We start from the raw sequence: 19,044 nt of genomic DNA, 5'->3' as shown, positions 1-19,044 counted from the left end.
TTAGATTGTCCTAGTTCTCTGCTGTCTACCTGAAGTTGTTAACTGTTAAAATTCACAGTGATGCCCTTAATGGGTGGTAGAGGTTTTTATCTGGAAAATGGAGAATTTTGAAAAGTCACAAACTCTGGCGTCACCATCTTTCAACTCACTGATGTTGGAGGGAGTGAATGTGAACCTGACTTCTCTCCAGAAAGGAGGGCTGGCATCAGTTTGTCTTTGTTAGGGTCTCTTGCATGTCCCCCAGTACAGGGTGCCCAGCTAATAGAGCAGATCCAAAATTGGCAGGGTGGCTTAAGGGTCCTTGAAGGCTCCCCATCTTTCTAACTGTGGTTTGGATTTGGTTTTAGCCTTTTACTATTTAAAATTTTGCGTTCTGAATTCCTCTAGTGTCTTACATTATTCTCTGACTTTGAGCAGACAGTACAACTGCTTGTGACTTTTCATGTCTTCCTTTGGGAGTGTTCTGCAAGACACAACAGGGACCTTGTGTTGTAGGCAGGAAAATGGTCTTTAGTCAGGCCTTACCTTGCTTGGGGCTGTATGAGTCTGTAGGTAGTAAATTCCAAATGTTTGTGGCTACAGCCCTGAGAGTAGGCATTGGTACAGCAATACTTTCCCAAGAAGAAAGTAATGATGTAACTGATAAGAGTTTTTTTTTTCTTTTGAAAATTATCATTGCTGTACAATCTTACGGAAGGTTTCACAGGGACAACATTATGGTTTCAGCATTCACCCATGTTATTATTATTAAGTCCTCACCCCCACCCCATTGCAACCACTGTCTGTCAGCATAGTAAGATGCTATGGAGTCATTACTTGTCTTCTCTGTGCTGTACTGCCTTCCCTGTGACATACCTATGTTGTGATTACTAATGATAGTGCCCCTTAATCCCCTTCTCCTTCCCTCCCCACCCACGTTCCCTAACCCATTCCCTTTGGTAACTGCTAGACACTTCTTGGAGTCTGTGAGTCTGCTGCTGTTTTGTTCCTTCAGTTTTGCTTTGCTGTTATACTCCACAAATGAGTGAAATCATTTGGTATTTGTCTTTCTCCTCCTGGCTTATTTCACTGAGCCTAATACTTTCTAGATCCATCCTTGTTGCTGCAAATGGGAGGGTTTCTTTTCTTTTTATGGCTGAATAATATTCCACTGTGTATGTGCACCGTATCTTCTTTATCCATTCATCTATTGATGGCCACTTAATCTACATCTTGGCTATTGTAAATAATGCTATGATAAACATAGGGGGTGCATGTGTCTTTTTGAATCAGGGATCTTGTTTTCTATGGATAAATTCCTATAAATATAATTACTGGGTCAAATGGTATTTCTATTTTAAGTTTTTTGAGAAACTGCCGTATTTCTTTCTACTATGGTTGAACTAATTTACATTCCCACCAAAAATGTAGGAGGGTTACCCTTTCTCCACACCCTTGCCAGCATTTGTTGTTTCTTGTCTGTTGGATGGATGTTGGCCATCCTAACTGGTATGAGGTGGTATCTCATTGTAGTTTTAATTTGCATTTTCCTGATGATTAGCAATGTGGTACATCTTTTTTTAAATTATTTTTTATTTTGTTATCATTAATCTACAATTACATGAAGAACCTTATGTTTACTAGGCTCCCCCCTTCACCAAGTCCTCCTGCCACACCCCATTACAGTCACTGTCCATCAGCGTAGTAAGATGCTATAGAATCATACTTGTCTTCTCTGTGTTGCACAGCCCTCCCCATGACCCCCCCTCATTATACATGCTAATTGTAAGGCCCCCCTTCCATTTTCCCCATCCTTATCCCTCCCTTCCCACCCATAGTCCCCAGTCCCTTTCCCTTTGGTAACTGTTAGTTTATTCTTGGGTTCTGTGATTCTGCTGCTGTTTTGTTCCTTCAGTTTTTCTTTGTTCTTATACTCCACATATGAGTGAAATCATTTGGTAGTTGTCTCTCTCCGCCTGGCTTATTTCACTGAGCATAATACCCTCCAGCTCTGTCCATATTGTTGCAAATGGTAGGATTTATTTTCCTCTTATGGCTGAATAATATTCCATTGTGTATATGTACCACATCTTCTTTATTTATTCATCTACTGATGGACACTTAGGTTGCTTCCATTTCTTGGCTATTGTACATAGTGCTGCATTAAACATAGGGGTGCATCTGTCTTTTTCAAACTGGGCTGCTGCATTCTTAGGGTAAATTCCTAGAAGTGGAATTCCTGGGTCAAATGGTATGTCTATTTTGAGCTTTTTGAGGAACCTCCATACTGTTTTCCACAATGGTTGAACTAATTTACATTCCCACCAGCAGTGTAGGAGGGTTCCCCTTTCTCCACAACCTCGCCAACATTTGTTGTTGTTTGTCTTTTGGATGGTGTCAATCCTTACTGGTGTGAGGTGATATCTCATTGCGGTTTTAATTTGCATTTCTCTGATGATTAGCGATGTGGAGCATCTTTTCATGTGTCTGTTGGCCATCTGAATTTCTTCTTTGGAGAACTGTCTGTTCAGCTCCTCTGCCCATTTTTTAATTGGATTATTTACTTTTTGTTTGTTGAGGTGCGTGAGCTCTTTATATATTTTGGATGTCAACCCTTTATCGGATCTGTCATTTACGAATATATTCTCCCATACTGTAGGGTACCTCTTTGTTCTATTGATGGTGTCCTTTGCTGTACAGAAGCTTTTCAGCTTGATATAGTCCCACTTGTTCATTTTTGCTTTTGTTTCCCTTGCCTGGGGAGATATGTTCATGAAGAAGTCACTCATGTTTATGTCCAAGAGATTTTTGCCTATGTTTTTTTCTAAGAGTTTTATGGCTTCATGACTTACATTCAGGTCTTTGATCCATTTCGAATTTACTTTTGTGTATGGGGTTCGACAGTGATCCAGTTTCATTCTTTTACATGTAGCTGTCCAGTTTTGCCAGCACCATCTGTTGAAGAGACTGTCATTTCCCCGTTGTATGTCCATGGCTCCTTTATCAAATATTAATTGACCATATATATGTTTGGGTTAATGTCTGGAGTCTCTATTCTGTTCCACTGGTCTGTGAGTCTGTTCTTGTGCCAGTACCAAATTGTCTTGATTACTGTGGCTTTGTAGTAGAGCTTGAAATTGGGGAGTGAGGTCTCCCCCACTTTATTCTTCCTTCTCAGGATTGCTTTGGCTATTCAGGGTCTTTGGTGTTTCCATATGAATTTTTGAACTATTTGTTCCAGTTCATTGAAGAATGTTGTTGGTAATTTGATAGGGTTTGCATCAAATCTGTATATTACTTTTGGCAGGATGGCCATTTTGACAATATTAATTCTTCGTAGCCAAGAACATGGGATGAGTTTCTATTTGTTAGTGTCCTCTTTAATTTCTGTTAAGAGTGTCTTATGGTTTTCAGGGTATAGGTCTTTCACTTCCTTGGTTAGATTTATTCCTAGGTATTTTATTCTTTTTGATGCAATTGTGAATGGAATTGTTTTCCTGATTTCTCTTTCTATTGGCTCATTGTTAGTGTATAGGAAAGCCACAGATTTCTGTGTGTTAATTTTGTATCCTGCAACTTTGCTGTATTCTGATACCAGTTCTAGTAGTTTTGGAGTGGAGTCTTTAGGGTTTTTTATGTACAATATCATGTCATCTGCAAATAGTGACAGTTTAACTTCTTCTTTACCAATTTGGATTGGTTGTATTTCTTTGTTTTGTCTAATTGCTGTGGCTAGGACCTCCAGTACTATGTTAAATAACAGTGGGGAGAGTGGGCATCCCTGTCTTGTTCCCGATCTCAGAGGAAAAGCTTTCAGCTTCTCGCTGTTCAGTATGATGTTGGCTGTGGGCTTATCATATATGGCCTTTATTATGTTGAGGTACTTGCCCTCTATACCCATTTTGTTGAGAGTTTTTATCATGAATGGGTGTTGAATTTTGTTGAATACTTTTTCAGCATCTATGGAGATGATCATGTGGTTTTTGTCCTTCTTTTTGTTGATGTGGTGGATGATGTTGATGGATTTTCGAATGTTGTACCGTCCTTGCATGCCTCGGATGAATCCCTCTTGGTCATGGTATATGATCCTTTTGATGTATTTTTGAATTCGGTTTGCTAATATTTTGTTGAGTATTTTTGCATCTATGTTCATTTGGGATATTGGTCTGTAGTTTTCTTTTTTGGTGGGGTCTTTGCCTGGTTTTGGTATTAGAGTGATGCTGGCTTCATGGAATAAGTTTGGGAGTATTCCCTCCTCTTTTATTTTTTGGAAAACTTTAAGGAGAATGGGTATTATGTCTTCTGTGTATGTCTGATAAAATTCCGAGGTAGATCCATCTGGCCCGGGGGTTTTGTTCCTAGATAGTTTTTTGATTACCACTTCAATTGCTTTGCTGGTAATTGGTTTGTTTAGATTTTCTGTTTCTTCCTTGGTCAGTCTTGGAAGGTTGTATTTTTCTAGGAAGTTGTCCATTTCTTCTAGGTTTTCCAGCTTCTTAGCATATAGGTTTTCATAGTATTCTCTGATAATTCTTTGTATTTCTGTGGGGTCCGTCGTGATTTTTCTTTCTTGTGTCTGATTCTGTTGATGTTTGTTGATTCTCTTTTTCTCTTAATAAGTCTGGCTAGAGGCTTATGTATTTTGTTTATTTTCTCAAAGAACCAGCTCTTGGTTTCATTGATTTTTTTTCTATTGTTTTATTCTTCTCAATTTTATTTATTTCTTCTCTGATCTCTGTTATACCCTTCCTTCTGCTGACTTTAGGCTTCATTTGTTCTTCTTTTTCCAATTTCTATAATTGTGACATTAGGCCATTCATTTGGGATTGTTCTTCCTTCTTTAAATATGCCTGGATTGCTATATACTTCCTCTTAAGACTGCTTTCACTGCATCCTGCAGAAGTTGGGGCTTTGTGTTATTGTTGTCTTTTGTTTCCATATATTGCTTGATTTCTATTTTAATTTGGTCATTGATCCATTGATTATTTAGTAGCATGTTGTTAAGCCTCCATGTGTTTGTGGGCCTTTTTGCTTTCTTTGTGCAATTTAGTTCTAGTTTTATACCTTTATTGTCTGAGAAGCTGGTTGGAACAATTTCAATCTTTTTGAATTTATTGAGGCTCTTTTTGTGGCCTATTATGTGATCTATCTATTCTGGAAAACCTTCCATGTACACTTGAGAAGAATGTGTGTCCTGCTGTTTTTAAGTGGAGTGTTCTGTAGATGTCTGTTAGGTCCATCTGTTCTAATGTGCTGTTCAGTGCCTCTGTCTCCTTATTTTCTGTCTGGTTGATCTGTCTTTTGGTGTGAGTGGTGTGTTGAGGTCTCCTAAGATGAGTGCATTGTATTCTATTTTCCCCTTTAGTTCTGTTAGTATTTTTTGACATATTTAAGTGCTCCTATATTAGGTGCATCAATATTTATAATGACTATATCCTCCTGTTGGACTGAACCCTTTATCATTATGTAATGTCCTTTGTCTCTGGTTATTTTCATTGTTTTGAAATCTATTTTGTTTGATAAAAGTACTGCTACTCTTGCTTTTTTCTCCCTATTATTTGCATGAAATATCTTTTTCTATCCCTTCACTTTTAGTCTATGTATGTCTTTGGGTTTGAAGGAGTCTCTTGTAGGCAGCATATAGATGGGTTTTGTTTTTTTTTCCTTTCTGCAACTTTATGTCTTCTGATTGGTGCATTCAGTCCATTTACATTTAGGGTGATTATCGGTAGATATGTACTTATTGCCATTGTAGGCTGTAGATTTGTGGTTACCAAGGGTTCAAGGATAACTTCTTATTATCTGACAGTCTACCTTACATCGCATATTACACTATTTCAAACACAATCTAGAGGTTCTTTTTTTTCCCCTTGTCCTCCTTTTCTTCTTCCTGTTTCAGTCTTTATGTATTAGGTGTCATATTCTGTACTCTTGATGTATCCCTTGACTAACATTGTGAGTAGTTGATTTAGTTTTACATTTGCTTATGAATTAATTGGTCTACTTCCTTTACTGTGGTTTTATTTTCTCTGTGACAGCTATTTAGCCTTAGGAGTGTTTCCATGTAGAGCAGTCCCTTTAAGGTACACTGTAGAGATGGTTTGTGGGTGGTGAATTCCCTCAGCTTTTGCTTATCTGGAAATTGTCTAATCCCTGCTTTGAATTTAAATGATAATCTTGCCAGGTAGCATATTCTTGGTTGGAGGTCCTTCTGTTTTATTGCATTAAATATATCATGCCACTCCCTCTGGCCTGTAAATTATCTCTGTTTTTGCTGAGAAGTCTGATGATAGCCTGATTGGGTTTTCTTTATAAATGATCTTTTTTCTCTCTGGCTGCTTTCTATACTCTCCTTGATCTTGGTCATTTTAATTATTATATATCTTGGTTTTGTCTTCCAAGGGTTCCTTGTTGTGAGATCTCTGCACTTCCATGATCTGAGTGACTATTTCCTTCCCCAGATTGGGGAAGTTTTCAGCATTTATTTCCTCAAAGAGATTTTCTATCCCCTTTTCTCTCTCTTTTTCTTCTGGTACTCCTATTATGTGAATATTGTTGCCTTTGGATTGGTTGTACAGCTCTCTTATTATTCTTTCTTTCCTAGAGATCCTTTTTTTCTCTGTGCCTCAGGTTCTTTGTTTTCCTGTTCTCTACTTTCTATTTCATTTGCCCTCTCCTCTACCTAATCTAATCTAATTTTAAATCTGTCCACTGTATGTTTCATTTCAGATACTGTATTTTTCAGTTTCTCTCTCTTTCTGAAGTCTTCCCTGAGATCTTGAATATTTTCTGTATCTCTGTGAGCATGTTTTTGAATTTTATTTTGAAATATTTATCAAGATCAATGATTTCAGTTTCATTAAGCCCTCATTCTGGTGTTTTTTTCTTGTAATTTTGTTTGGATCAAATTCCTTTGCCATTTCATTTTTTTAGTGTTTCCTATGGAGTAATAACTGTGTAGTATCCAGAAGCTCTTCTCTCTGGAGCTGCCATGCACCTGCAGCAATGTTGAGGGTTGCAGGCAAGTGGATCCAGCTCCTGCTGGGAAGAAAGAGCTCGGCTGGGAGGGTTTCCTGCCTTCCCAGCTGTAACGCCTGTCTCCCTGTCCAGTGGGCTGTGTGCAGGGAGGAGCCTCTGTGCTACGCCCCTGTAGCTGCCATAGGTGGGGGCCACCCTCCGTCTGATCTGGCGCAATGGTGGGGGCTGTAGGTATGTGGGACCAGTGCCTGCTGGGAGGAAGGAGCAGCAGTCTGCTTGTTGCAATGGGTTCCCTTGGGGCTGCCTTGCCAACCAGGTGGTTGGAGCATGTGAAACTCCTAAGAGTTCCCAACCTGCTGGACTGAGCTTGCCAGGATGGTTTTGTCCATCTGACCTTTCTCCTCAGCAGTGAGCTCTGTGTAATCTTTGCCCCTTTAGCACCCCTCTCGCTGCTGGGGAGTCTTTCAAACTGCACTCCTTTCTTTTGTCCTGGGGGGCTGGTTGTGCATACCTGTTCTCCACAAGTGGCTGGAATCTCAGTCGCTCCAAATGTTCTTCCTGCCTTAGCTTTCCAACCCCACTAATCTCCAGAGACCATGTAATGTGGGTTCGTGCTCCCGGAGCAGATCTCTAGAGCAGGTTCACCAGTCCTGGGCTCCTACTTCTTCCCTGTTTTATTTCTCTTCCTCCCACCTGTGGGCTGGGGTTGGGGAAGGCTTGGGTCCCAGCAGGTCACAGCTTTGCTACTTTACCCCTTTCTGTGAGGACATCTCTTTTTCCTCAGATGTAGGCAGTCTGCTCTTCAGTCTTCAGGTCACCTTTTCAGGATTAGTTGTATTTGCTGTATTTTCGTGTTTTATGTGATTTTGGGAGGGGGTTTCTGCCTCACTTCTCATGCTGCCATCTTTTTTTCTGAGCCCCAACTGATAGAGTTTTTAAAAGAAGTAAAGAACAGTACAGAAGCCAGTTTGATATTACTTTCTTATGTAAAATAAAAAAATTAGTTTTCATGAAAACTGACATTTTATTGGAAATAATATGAGTCTTGGGAAAACTACTTTCAACTCTTGTATATTTTAGCCATTTTGTTCAGTTGATTATAGATTCTGAAAACTACATATTTTTCCAAATTGCCATGGTAAAATCAGCTGTGTGGATAAGCTCTGCAGCTCTTTTTCCTTTGCTTTACTAATTTTGAGATTAGTATATGTGAGTAGATGATGGCTTTTATTACCATTTAAATTATGCATATAGATGGTGGATGAGTTGTTTTTCAGCTCTGTTGTTAAATAGCTGCTTCTGTATCACAGCATGAAATTTGGATTATACCTGCATTATAACCTTGCTCCATAAAATTTATTCTTTATATAAGTAAAGGAAGTAAAGGCTTTAAGCAATAATAGTAGTTTTCACCGAGTTGTTTGCTGAACATAATATTTTGCCATTTATGACCTGTAATTTAGACTTCTTAAAAGGGAATTTAAAAGTCTTCCCACATGCTTCAGTGTAATTTAGTGTGTGTGTGTAAAGGGGAGATGAAGTTGTGTGTGTGTGTAGATGAAATAACATTCCCTGTTAATTGTAATTGCTGAATTTACATGATGAGCATACATCATTCTTTCTACTTTGTATAGTGTTTTTAAATTTCAAAATAAAGAGATGAAATGTCTCCCCAAAAAGTAATGAAGAAAAGTGATAAGAAGCCAGACAGACTTTAATAGCATGGACTAGGAGTTAATGAAAATATGTGTCATGTTTTCTAGTACCTTCTAGGGTGGCTAGTTCATTGCCATTGAAGGACTGCCCTGAATTATCTCAGGAGAGAGAATATTATTTTAACCTGTTATTGCTCACATTTACTGATCAAGGCAGAGATATTCCAATATCATCACTCACATATTATGAAAATAAAACCCTTCATATTTTTGAGATACTTCCTTTTGGTATTTGGAGCTGAGCATGAATTCTGACACAAATGGGTACCCTTCCTATGTTCTTTAGGTTCTGATTTCCATTTAAAAAAATGAAGTTTTTATTACCTATCCTTTTAGATTTTACAAATTTTTCTGTGCCTTCCCTCACTAGATGAAGAGAGAGTTCTTGTTTCTGCAGGTACTTGTTTTTGACCTGAGTCTTTTGCTACTTTGTCCAGAATTTGTCTCTAAAGTCTGTACATTTTTCCCAAAAAGAGAAGATAGAATACATCTCTGGGGATTGAAAATACCAACTGGTATGAAAGTCTTTAAAGCATAAGTAGTAATCTTGTTCATTTCAATATAGTAATTCTGTAGATGACTTTAATCATAGTAATAAAAAATGGGAGCGAAACATGAGCTTGAATTTATAATATAATCCTATGCAAAGCACACGTGAGAACTGAAGCTGTTGTTGAAAAATGAAGCAGTTTCCACCTCATAAAATTCTGGGGCCTTGTTTGGTAGCAAAGCTTACATTTGAGAAGACCCTGGGTGATTTCAATTTTGGTTTTGTATGCTGCCTCATTGTGGATCTTACATTTGTTGTGTTATTTATGACCAGAACTCTGGTACTTCAATGACATTAAGAAGATTCTGTCTTTTTTAGGCAGGGAGATGATACTTAGATCCACTCTAGCTATATCCTTAATGTGCTTCCTGCCTTTACTGATGTACTACTGTGTGTTATCATGATATGCAAATATTAAACTTCATAATTCAGATAAATCTTATAATAGGTACCAAGAACCTAGAGTGTTATATGAGTTTATTAAAGAATTTCATAGGCAGTGGAATGGTAATTCAATTATCTTTAAAGGTTTTCTTAAACTTTGGAATATGAGGAAATATTTTAGTATTTTTATTTAACTATTATTAACTATAATTATTATCTTTTAAAATTAGAGTTGAGAAACATTACTTAGGCTTTTCATCCTTTTCATCAGTGTCAAGGTATATTTCCAAGCTCTGTCTTTTTAATTCCCATTGTGACATTAGGCCATAATAAATTATCATCATGTTATCAAGAATATTTATTCAATATCTACTTTGTAGGGCATTGTGTAAAAATAAGGCCTTGGAATCCCTTCTCTGTAATAAGACATAGTCCATGCTCCTCAATAATTTGCAGTTGTTGAGTAATGGCATCTCTCTTAATTACTTAATTCAGTAAACATTTCCTGGGTGCCTCCTATGTTGTAGCCCTGCTAGGCATTGGGGGTACAGTGGTTAACCAGACAGACAGGGTCCCACACTGGTGGAGCTTACATTCTAGGATCTTAAATACTTAACATGCTGAATCATGTAATCATTCAGCATTTTGAAAGGGAGGTATTTGTTTAGGTATGGTTAGGAAAAAGGCTGTTGGAGGGGATAGGACGTGAGCTGGAGAGGAAGTAAAATGATCATTTTCCAGGGTGTATTCTGTGGAACGTGCTGAATGATTTTGTGGTCAAATAAATGTGGAAAACATAGCATGCCATGGGATTGCAGAGAAGGGATTCCAAGGTCTAGAGATTTTAGGTGCAGTTCACAAAGGGGAGAAGATACGGAATTTGAACTGTTCTTTAATGGGTACAATTTCAAGAGTGAGGTTGGAGTGGAGGGTGAGTAAATTGTGTGAGCTTGAGGAGTACAGGGTGTGTTGGGGGCACTAGTCAAAAGGTACCCATTCCTCTCTTCCCTCCTTCCCTCACAGATGCTGTCATTTATCTTTGGCCCCACCTTCTCAGTTCTTCTTCCTATCAGTATTTTAACACACTCAAGTTTCCCATTTAATGAAAACAGTGGCCATAACTCTTACTATTTGATTTTCCCTCTGCCTTGTCACAGCCAAACTTCACAAAGGAGTCGAATGAACTCATTAGTTTCCCATCCTCTCTGCCCATTAATGCCTCAGCTTCTTTCCCTTTGCTTGTTATTCCCATTGCTTCACCAAGTCAGCTCTCACCAAGCTCCCTGTGACATTCGTTTCACTAAATTTGATGAGCACTTAACTCTTTATTTCACTTTTCTCAGCAGCACACTTTTTGTCCATGGCCTTCTTGGGAACTTGATGTCCTTGACCTCATACTCTCCCAAGTTTCCTCTTATATCTTCTGGGGAGGAGGCCATGCCTTCTCTGCCTTTGTAATTTTGATTTCCTTCTCCCTGACTGTTGAACTCCCTGACTGTCTCAATCCTAGGTTCCTTCTCTTTCCACTTCACACTCTTGGCTGATCTCATCTTTGTTCATGACTTCAATTACTATTTGATCTCTGTGATTCCCAATTTGAGCTTAGCACAGGTGTCAGAGCTTCTGGCTTGTATATCCAGCTGCCTGTTTGATATTAAATGTTAGTGTTACCAAGTCATCTCCTTCAGCGTGTCCAATACTAGGCTGATGGTCTGTAACCCTCTACCCCAGTCCAAAAACCCTTGTCCCAGCGAATGTAACCATCATCCAACCAATTGTATAAACCAGAAAACATGAAGTTATCCTTGATCATCCTCTTTCCCTCCCTCTTCATGTCCAGTCCATCACCACGTTTTGTTGATTTGGCTTTTTAAATATTTCTTGATTAGAATTTGTTAATCTCAGTACCATCATTTTTATGTGGACTTGGTCAAATGCCCTCCTAATGGGTTGGGGGGCATTCTTGTTCATTCTTGTCCCCCTATCTCCAGCTCATATTCTACACTGAAGCTAGAGGGACTTTATCAGAATATAAATCTGATCATGTCATCCTCCTGACTGTAACACTTTTGTACCTCCCATTTTTTGTTTTTTAAAAAAACCCAAATTCTTAACATACCCTGCAAGTTCCAGCATGGTGTGGCCTCTGCTTCCCCTCCAGCTTAATCTTTCACCTTTGTAGCCACATTGCTTGTATGTGTTGTATACCCCCCACTCCAGGGTGTAAATTTGTGTTATTTGAGTCATATCTTTCTTCCACCCTAGACTATAAGCTTCATGAGAAGAAGGGCTGTTTCTTTTTTTTCTTTCTTTGCAGTGTATTCCCCAGGGCCAAGCATAGTACCTGGTTAAATATAGGAGCTCAATGCATTTTTGTTAAATGAATGAATAAATGAACAACTGAATGTTTCAGTCAAAATCATAAGACATGAAAGGATATGTGAAGTGACAGAAAAGTAGCAAGTAATGTTAGCAGATACTGAAGGACCTCCTGAAGTAATGGTGTGAGTTTTAAGTAGGGCAGTGACATGATCAGAACCACATATTAGGAAGGGTAAAACTACCTGGGAGATTCAGGGCTGGATGTGAAGGAAGAAGGGCTTGCAGCAAAGTTAAGTGTTAGTTTAGGAGGGAGGCAATATGGACCAAAACTGGAACAATGACAGAGATACTGTCACATGTTGTAGAGTACACATAGGGTGAAAATGATGGCATCTATTTGACTGTGGCAGATAGGTTGAGGTGACGAATTTCAGTGGGTTTCATTATTTCATTCTCTTAAATTCAGCATTTCATCTTCTCTTGGGAAATGTAATTTTCACTGACATAATTGAGCTGTTATCTTGAGGCATTTTGCTAGGCTTTGGGATTGCAGAAGGGAATAAAATATTTCATAATCTTAGTTTCTTAATTACATTTTCTAGTATAATGGTTTTTGAACTTAGACTAAAACTATTTAAACCTAAATTCCACTAAGAGTTATACTTTACAAGTTAGAGGAGCATTTGAGACCTAGAGTTCAAGATGATATGGCATCAGTCTTGTTCTAATATGTGAGATGGTCTTTTTTTTTTTTGATTTTCAACAAAAGTGCAAAAGCAGTTTAATGAAGGGTAGCTTTTTCAACAAATGATATGGGAGCAACTGGACATCCATAGGTAAAAAAAAATGGACTTCAATCTAAACCCCACACACACTTTTACAAAAATTAACTCAGTGGATCATAGCTTTAAGTATGAAACATAAAACTGTAAAACTTTTTTTAGTGTTTTTTTTCTAAGTATCATTGATATACAATCTTATTATGATTGTTTCAAATACACAACACAGTGGTTCAACATTCACCCATATTATCAAGTCCTCACCCACTCCAGTGTGGTCACTGTCCGTCAGTGTAGTAGATGTTAGGGAGTCATTAACTGTATTCTCCATGCTGTACTACTGTCCCATGACCAACCTATATTGTGATTGCGAATTATTGTGCCACTTAATCCCCTTCTCCCTACCGCCCCTGCCCCCAAACCTCTCCCCTTTTGGTAACCACTAGTCCCTTCTGGGTGTCTGTGAGTCTACTGCTGTTGTGTTCCTTCAGGTGCTTTGTTGTTATACTCCACAAATGAGTGAAATCATTTGGTATTTGTCTTTCTCTGCCTGGCTTATTTCACTGAGCATAATACTCTCTAGATCCATCCATGTTGTTGCAAATGAGAGGGTTTCTTTTCTTTTTAAAGCTGAATAATATTCCATTGTGTATATGTACCACATCTTCTTTATCCATTCATCTATTGATGGACACTTAGGTTGCTTCCACATCTTGGCTATTGTATATAGTGCAGCAATAAACATAGGGGTATGTATGTCTTTTTGAATCAGGGATCTTGTTTTCTTTGGGTAAATTCCTAGGAGTAGAATTATTGGGTCCAGTGGTATTTCTATTTTAGTTTTTTTGAGGAACCTCCATACTGCTTTCCACAACAGTTACACCAACTTACATTCCTGAGATGGTTTTTTTTCTTTATCAGTAAGTCTTAATTGATGCCAGTAGTCCCAGAATTAGCTCTGAGGGTCTGAAACTCTTAAGTTTAATTTTATGGAGGTTTTCACTAAGATCCTAAAATGATAGGTTGTAGCTAAATGATGTCCAGCCAATATCTTTCATTAAAGTGAAATAATTATATATAAGTCCCTCTTACTTGGTCTCTTTACTGCTTAATGATAAAATGGAGAACTCAGATTCTAACTACTCTTTTTGGTCTTCTGAGAAGAGCTCTAATACTCAATGTGTTGAGGAGAATTTCTTAAATTGTCATGCTTTTAATGATGATGTCCTAGAAATGAAAAAAGCCCCAGTTTATCCATGTTTTTCTTTATGGATGCTTTTAATGTCATGTCTAAGATCCCTTCACCTAATCCTAGGTCAAAAAGTTTTCCTCATATGTTCTCTTCTAAAAGTTTTATAGTTTTTTTTTGTTAGATCTAGGATCCATTTGGAGCTAATTTTTGTATAAGATATGAAATTTGGGTCAAGGTTTATTTGTTTGTCTATTGATGTCCAATTACTGCAGCACCTTTTGTTGGAAAAGCTATCTTTCCTCCCTTGCATTGCGTTTGTACCTCTGTCAAAACTCATTTAGGCATATTTGTATGAGTCTCTTACTGGTTCTCTATGTTGTTCCATTGGTCTGTGTGTCTGTCCCTTTGAAAATACTGCACTGTCTAGATTTCTTGTGTAGCTTCAAATTGGGTAGTCTGCTTCCTTTAAATTTCTATTTCTTTTTTCCCCATTATTTTAGTTATTCTGGTTCCTTGGCATTTCCATATAAACTTTAAGATAACCTTGTCTGTATCTGCAAGGAATCTTGGGATTTGATCAGAATTTTATTGAATTTAAAGATCAGTTTGGGGAGAATTGGCATCTTTACTATGTCATAGTCTACTAGTGTCATTATCTTGCACTTCAGGTAAAATGTAGGACCTTACCACCATTTAGACACCTTTATCCTCTCTGTAATTAGTTGTCTTAAATATCTCCTTTGCATACATTTAGAACCACATCCATGTCATATCATACTTTTGCTTTTGACCATCTAATGTAATTTTAACAACTCAGGGAGGATAGTCTTACATTTACCTATAAAGTTGCCCACCATCATTAGTTTCTTTTTACTTCTGAAAGTTCTATTTAATTCTTTAAAAATTTGTATCTTACTAAGCTTCTTTTACTTGTTTTACTTTTTCTTTTATTTCTTTTACACATTACAGTTTTAAAATATTGTGTATTTGTCATTTTTATGACCTGAAATGATTTTGTACCACATTTTGCTGTTTTTTCCTGAATCTCAATCATGATGGCTCTCTTCCTCATGTATTGTGTAAGCATTTATTGGGAAAATGACTGAGGGACTATTCTGAAGGGTTAGTTCTGAGAGGATGTTTTTGTTGAGCTAGCACCTGGGGACACTACCAACCTGGGATCACTTTAAGTTAGTGTACCTGCTTAGAATTAGCATGATTACACTGCATGACAGAAAGGCCATGTTTATAAATTTTTAGGGGAAGCACGCCAGTACCCCCAGCTGGAGCCCAGGTAAAAATAAGACACATTCTTGGTGGTTTTTCTTCACCAGTAGGTGCATTTTTCTTCTAGCCTACCTTTTCACCAAGTTGGTTGCCCTTTAAAGGTTTTGATGTTTTCAGGGGCCTAATTTCTACTTCTTTTCATTTCATAGGGTCAAAAACTTATTTCCTGTTCCTCCTGCAGCTTTAACCACAAGCCACTGGCACTGACACCAGAACATGCACCCCAGGGTCTCAGTAGCCTCAGCTTCTATATATTCTGGTTTTGAGTTTTAGCTCCGGAGGATTTTCTTTTCTCTTTTAGAGCTCAAATGTGCTCTCAAAAAGTTGGTACTACTTTGTTCAGTAGTTGTAGTAATTTGGTATCAGAAGGTTTTCCAGATTAGATCATAGATTGTTGGGTTATGGACCCACCTCCTGATTCTTTCCAAACTGGTCACCTGAGGCAGATGTCGTGTGCTGTTTCTCAGGAGGAGCTGTAGATGTGACGCTTGTCCTTGAAAGGAAGGATTATGGGTATCTTTACCACTGCTGTCATGTCTGCCAAGGAAATAGGCTCAAGAAGAGGGGGAATGACAGGTGGCAAGGGCTTCAGCAAGGTCAAGTAAGAGCAGCACTAAAAATCGACAGTGGGATTTCACAATCGCCATCTTTGCCAGAGCAGTCTCCAGGGAATGGAGGGGGAAGAAGCCCGTTGTGTTTTTAATCTCTGGGAGGATGGTCCTAGACAATTCCCAGTTTTCTCAGAAATAATAACTTGTTTTTTATAAGTATGTGGCTGTTTATTTTATATTTTCTTCTTTTAATTCTCTCTGGGTTCCAACCGTGCCTTTGGTTGATTAGCTCTGTCATAGAAACTGGACTCAGCCATAGAGTGGAGAGCCTCCACTGTGTACCTGTCCTTGAAGCTTCCATTTACTTCTCCTCAAATGAAGTCAGCAAAAGACAGAACTGAGGAGGTAAGAGCTGAGCTGGGGTATTAAAGTGAAAGAAGGAAGGTATGAGTTATTGCTGGTTTAACATGAAGTTTCTGGTCTGTGGAGTTTCTAAAAATTATTATGAAATATTTCCAACTTAGAAAACTAGGAAGAGTAGTAGTTCATCAACCCCTATGTACCCATTTCACCAAAAGAATTTTTCAACATTTTGCCTCATTCATCCCTTTTTCTCTTTCCTTTGATGAAATATTTTAACAAAATCCCTGGCATCATTTATTGTACATATACATACATATACATATATGTTCTATGCGATATGAAAGTTGTCTCATGCACAGTCATAATACCATTATCATACCTGATAGAAAATTGCAGTTCTTTGGTATCATCTGTCATACTGAGAGTATTAGGAAGGCCTTTTTTTTAAAACTCCTTTGAACACATTGAGATTGTTTCCCCTCTGTTGTCTTTGCACTTGTCATGCCCTGTGCTAAGAAGGCTCTGCTCTTGAGACCTTCACACAGTGGGCTTCTCATCATTCAGATCTTAGGTCCAGTATTATCTCGTTAATAGAGGCTTTTCCTAATCACCAGAGCGAAAGCAGTGTCCTCTTTTCCCCACCCCGTTTGTCAGTCTCATCACTGTTTCATGCCTTGTTGAGCTGTCCTGTTTGCATGTTTGTCTTCTCTGACCCCTACATTGTGAGAACCAGGAACATAGGGACCTTGTTGGTCATGTTGCATTTATTGCTCTGTGGCCTAAAGAGGTCCTGGCATAGTAATGAAGCGTTGTTTAGAAATAAGTCAGCTATTAGAGTAATAAGATTCCAAAATCATCTTAATATTTTATAACCATTGTCTCTTCCTACAGCTGATTCCCATTCCAAAACTTTTCTTTCCTCAAGAGCTTTAACCAACAGCTGTGTTTACAAAAAGTGTTGGATTGTTGTCCCTTTCAGGGACATTTAATCTTTTAAATCCTCAAAATATTTTGTAAAATATAAGTGAATAAAGTCACTTTTGACCTGTTGAGAGGCCGTGTTGTTACTGACATAACTCTCATTTGAGATCACTTTATTTGAGCTTGCAGCTAATAAATCTGTTTTGGCCCATAGGAAACAGGATAGAATGATCTTGTAGCCAATGTAGTCTTTAACTGATTATTTGAATTTCTTTAATTTAGTACATGATTTGTATAGCATTTAATGGTTATATTGTCAGTTGTTGAGAATGTTCTTTAGCATGAGAAAAAATGTAATTCAAACAGATATGATTTTATAGTTAAAGACTTGGATTCTTTTTAAAAACCTAACATTTTGGACTACAGAAAAGATGCAAGAATGGTATAAAGAATTACTCTATACTCTTCACCAGATTCCTCAGTATTACATTTTACCATTTTTACATTAATATGCCTCCCCACTTGTCCTCTGTAACACAAAGCCATTTTATAACTATTGTGTCATGAGCAAAATAAAGAAATTAATATTGACTTAATGCCATTAGCTGATCTATAGATCTTACTCAGATAGCTTCAGATTTTCCAGTCATGTCCTTTATATGAAAAGAAAAACCTCGATCACAGGTAGTATTGAGTTTGTCATGTGTCTTTAGTCTGGAAGTTTTTCCTTTCATGAATTTATGTTTTTGAATTTTACAAGCCAGTTATTTTGTAGCAGGTCCCTCACTTTCAGTCTAACTAATATCTCACAAGTGACAGGTTTTTCTTAATGGATCTTATTGGGAGGTGTATGATGATTTGTTCCATTACAGTTTACTGTGATCACTTGGTTAAAGTGCTCTGCCAGATTTCCCCACTGTCAAGATATGCTTTTCCTCTGTGGATTTAATAAGTATCGTTGAGGATATTTTGAGACTGTTTAATGTTCTATTACTCCTCAAACTTCTACCCAGTAGTTTTAACATCCATTGATGAATCTGAATTAATTAGGATGATGATGATTGCTAATGGTAATTTTCTAATTCCATAATTTTTTCTACATTTATCACAATGTTGGGATTCTAATATAATCAAGAGTTTCCCCTTTTATTTATTTGTTTTTATCAGTTTGAACTCATGGATTCTTAGTTAATGGGTTATAAGCTGTTACCAATTAAAATTTTTGATATCTAAATTGTCATTTAGATAGGAGCCTTTTCAACTGACTCCTGTGGTCGACCATTTGACATGTTCCCATTATTTCGGGATGAATCCTTACTTTCTGGAACAACAAGATAGTCTAGGCTAGGGCTTGGCAAACTTCTGTAAGCATCCAGATAGTATTTTTGGATTTGCAGGCCATATAGTCTTTGTTGCAACTACTTAAGTCTACCCTCACAGTAGGAAAGCGGCCATAGACAATTCATAAATGAGTGAGCATGACTGTGTTCCAATAAAACTTTATTTACAAAGACAGGTGGATTTGGCCTGTGGACTCTAATTTGCCAACTCCACTTCTAGGCTCGTACTGTACTTTCCCTACTGCAGTCTCGGGATTGGCCATTTTTCTGAGGAGTCCTCGTTCCTCTTAGTGGTAAATGTTTTTTAGAAACTGAGATCGGGGCGCTAGATATGCTCATTGTTACTGGGATATTGTTGGTTCTAGGCCCTCTTAGAAGACAGAGCTAGATAATGTAAGAATGTATGCATATATACTGTATAAGATTTGTGTGTATGTGTACAGACACATCCATATTTCCATATTTATCTGTGTTATAAACCATTGAGTTATAGTGATATATCCAATTCCATTTCAATACCACAGGGTTTATTCTAGCCTTTTCACCATTTGTAATTTCTTTCTTCAACATTGATAGACCTGATTCCTATTATCCACAATATATTTGTTGAATCCTAAAATATACAGAAAGTAGATTTAGAATTGCTAACCCATACCTCTGAGAAGTAGTAATTTATTGATTAG

At 37.7% G+C, this 19,044-nt stretch overlaps 1 protein-coding gene across 4 annotated transcripts in view; it reads left to right on the top strand.

The window, feature by feature from the left end:
• The window catches only part of DIS3L2 (DIS3 like 3'-5' exoribonuclease 2), a 372,410-nt gene that overhangs the window by 13,290 nt on the left and 340,076 nt on the right, over positions 1-19,044 (top strand). The window contains exon 2 of one of the 4 annotated variants that reach the window (XM_057503433.1): positions 16,027-16,142. The exons of 2 other annotated variants lie outside the window; for them this stretch is intronic. The gene's annotated coding sequence lies outside the window, so the exon portion shown is untranslated. Of the gene's footprint in view, positions 1-16,026; positions 16,182-19,044 lie in introns of those variants that run through there. One more of the 4 variants, XM_036912150.2, reaches the window with a different exon arrangement.

This window comes from Manis pentadactyla, chromosome 6, assembly GCF_030020395.1.
Source record: "Manis pentadactyla isolate mManPen7 chromosome 6, mManPen7.hap1, whole genome shotgun sequence".
Lineage (NCBI taxonomy): Eukaryota > Metazoa > Chordata > Mammalia > Pholidota > Manidae > Manis > Manis pentadactyla.
Note: the sequence above shows the minus strand (reverse complement) of the source record. Positions and strands in the feature narration are given on the sequence as shown.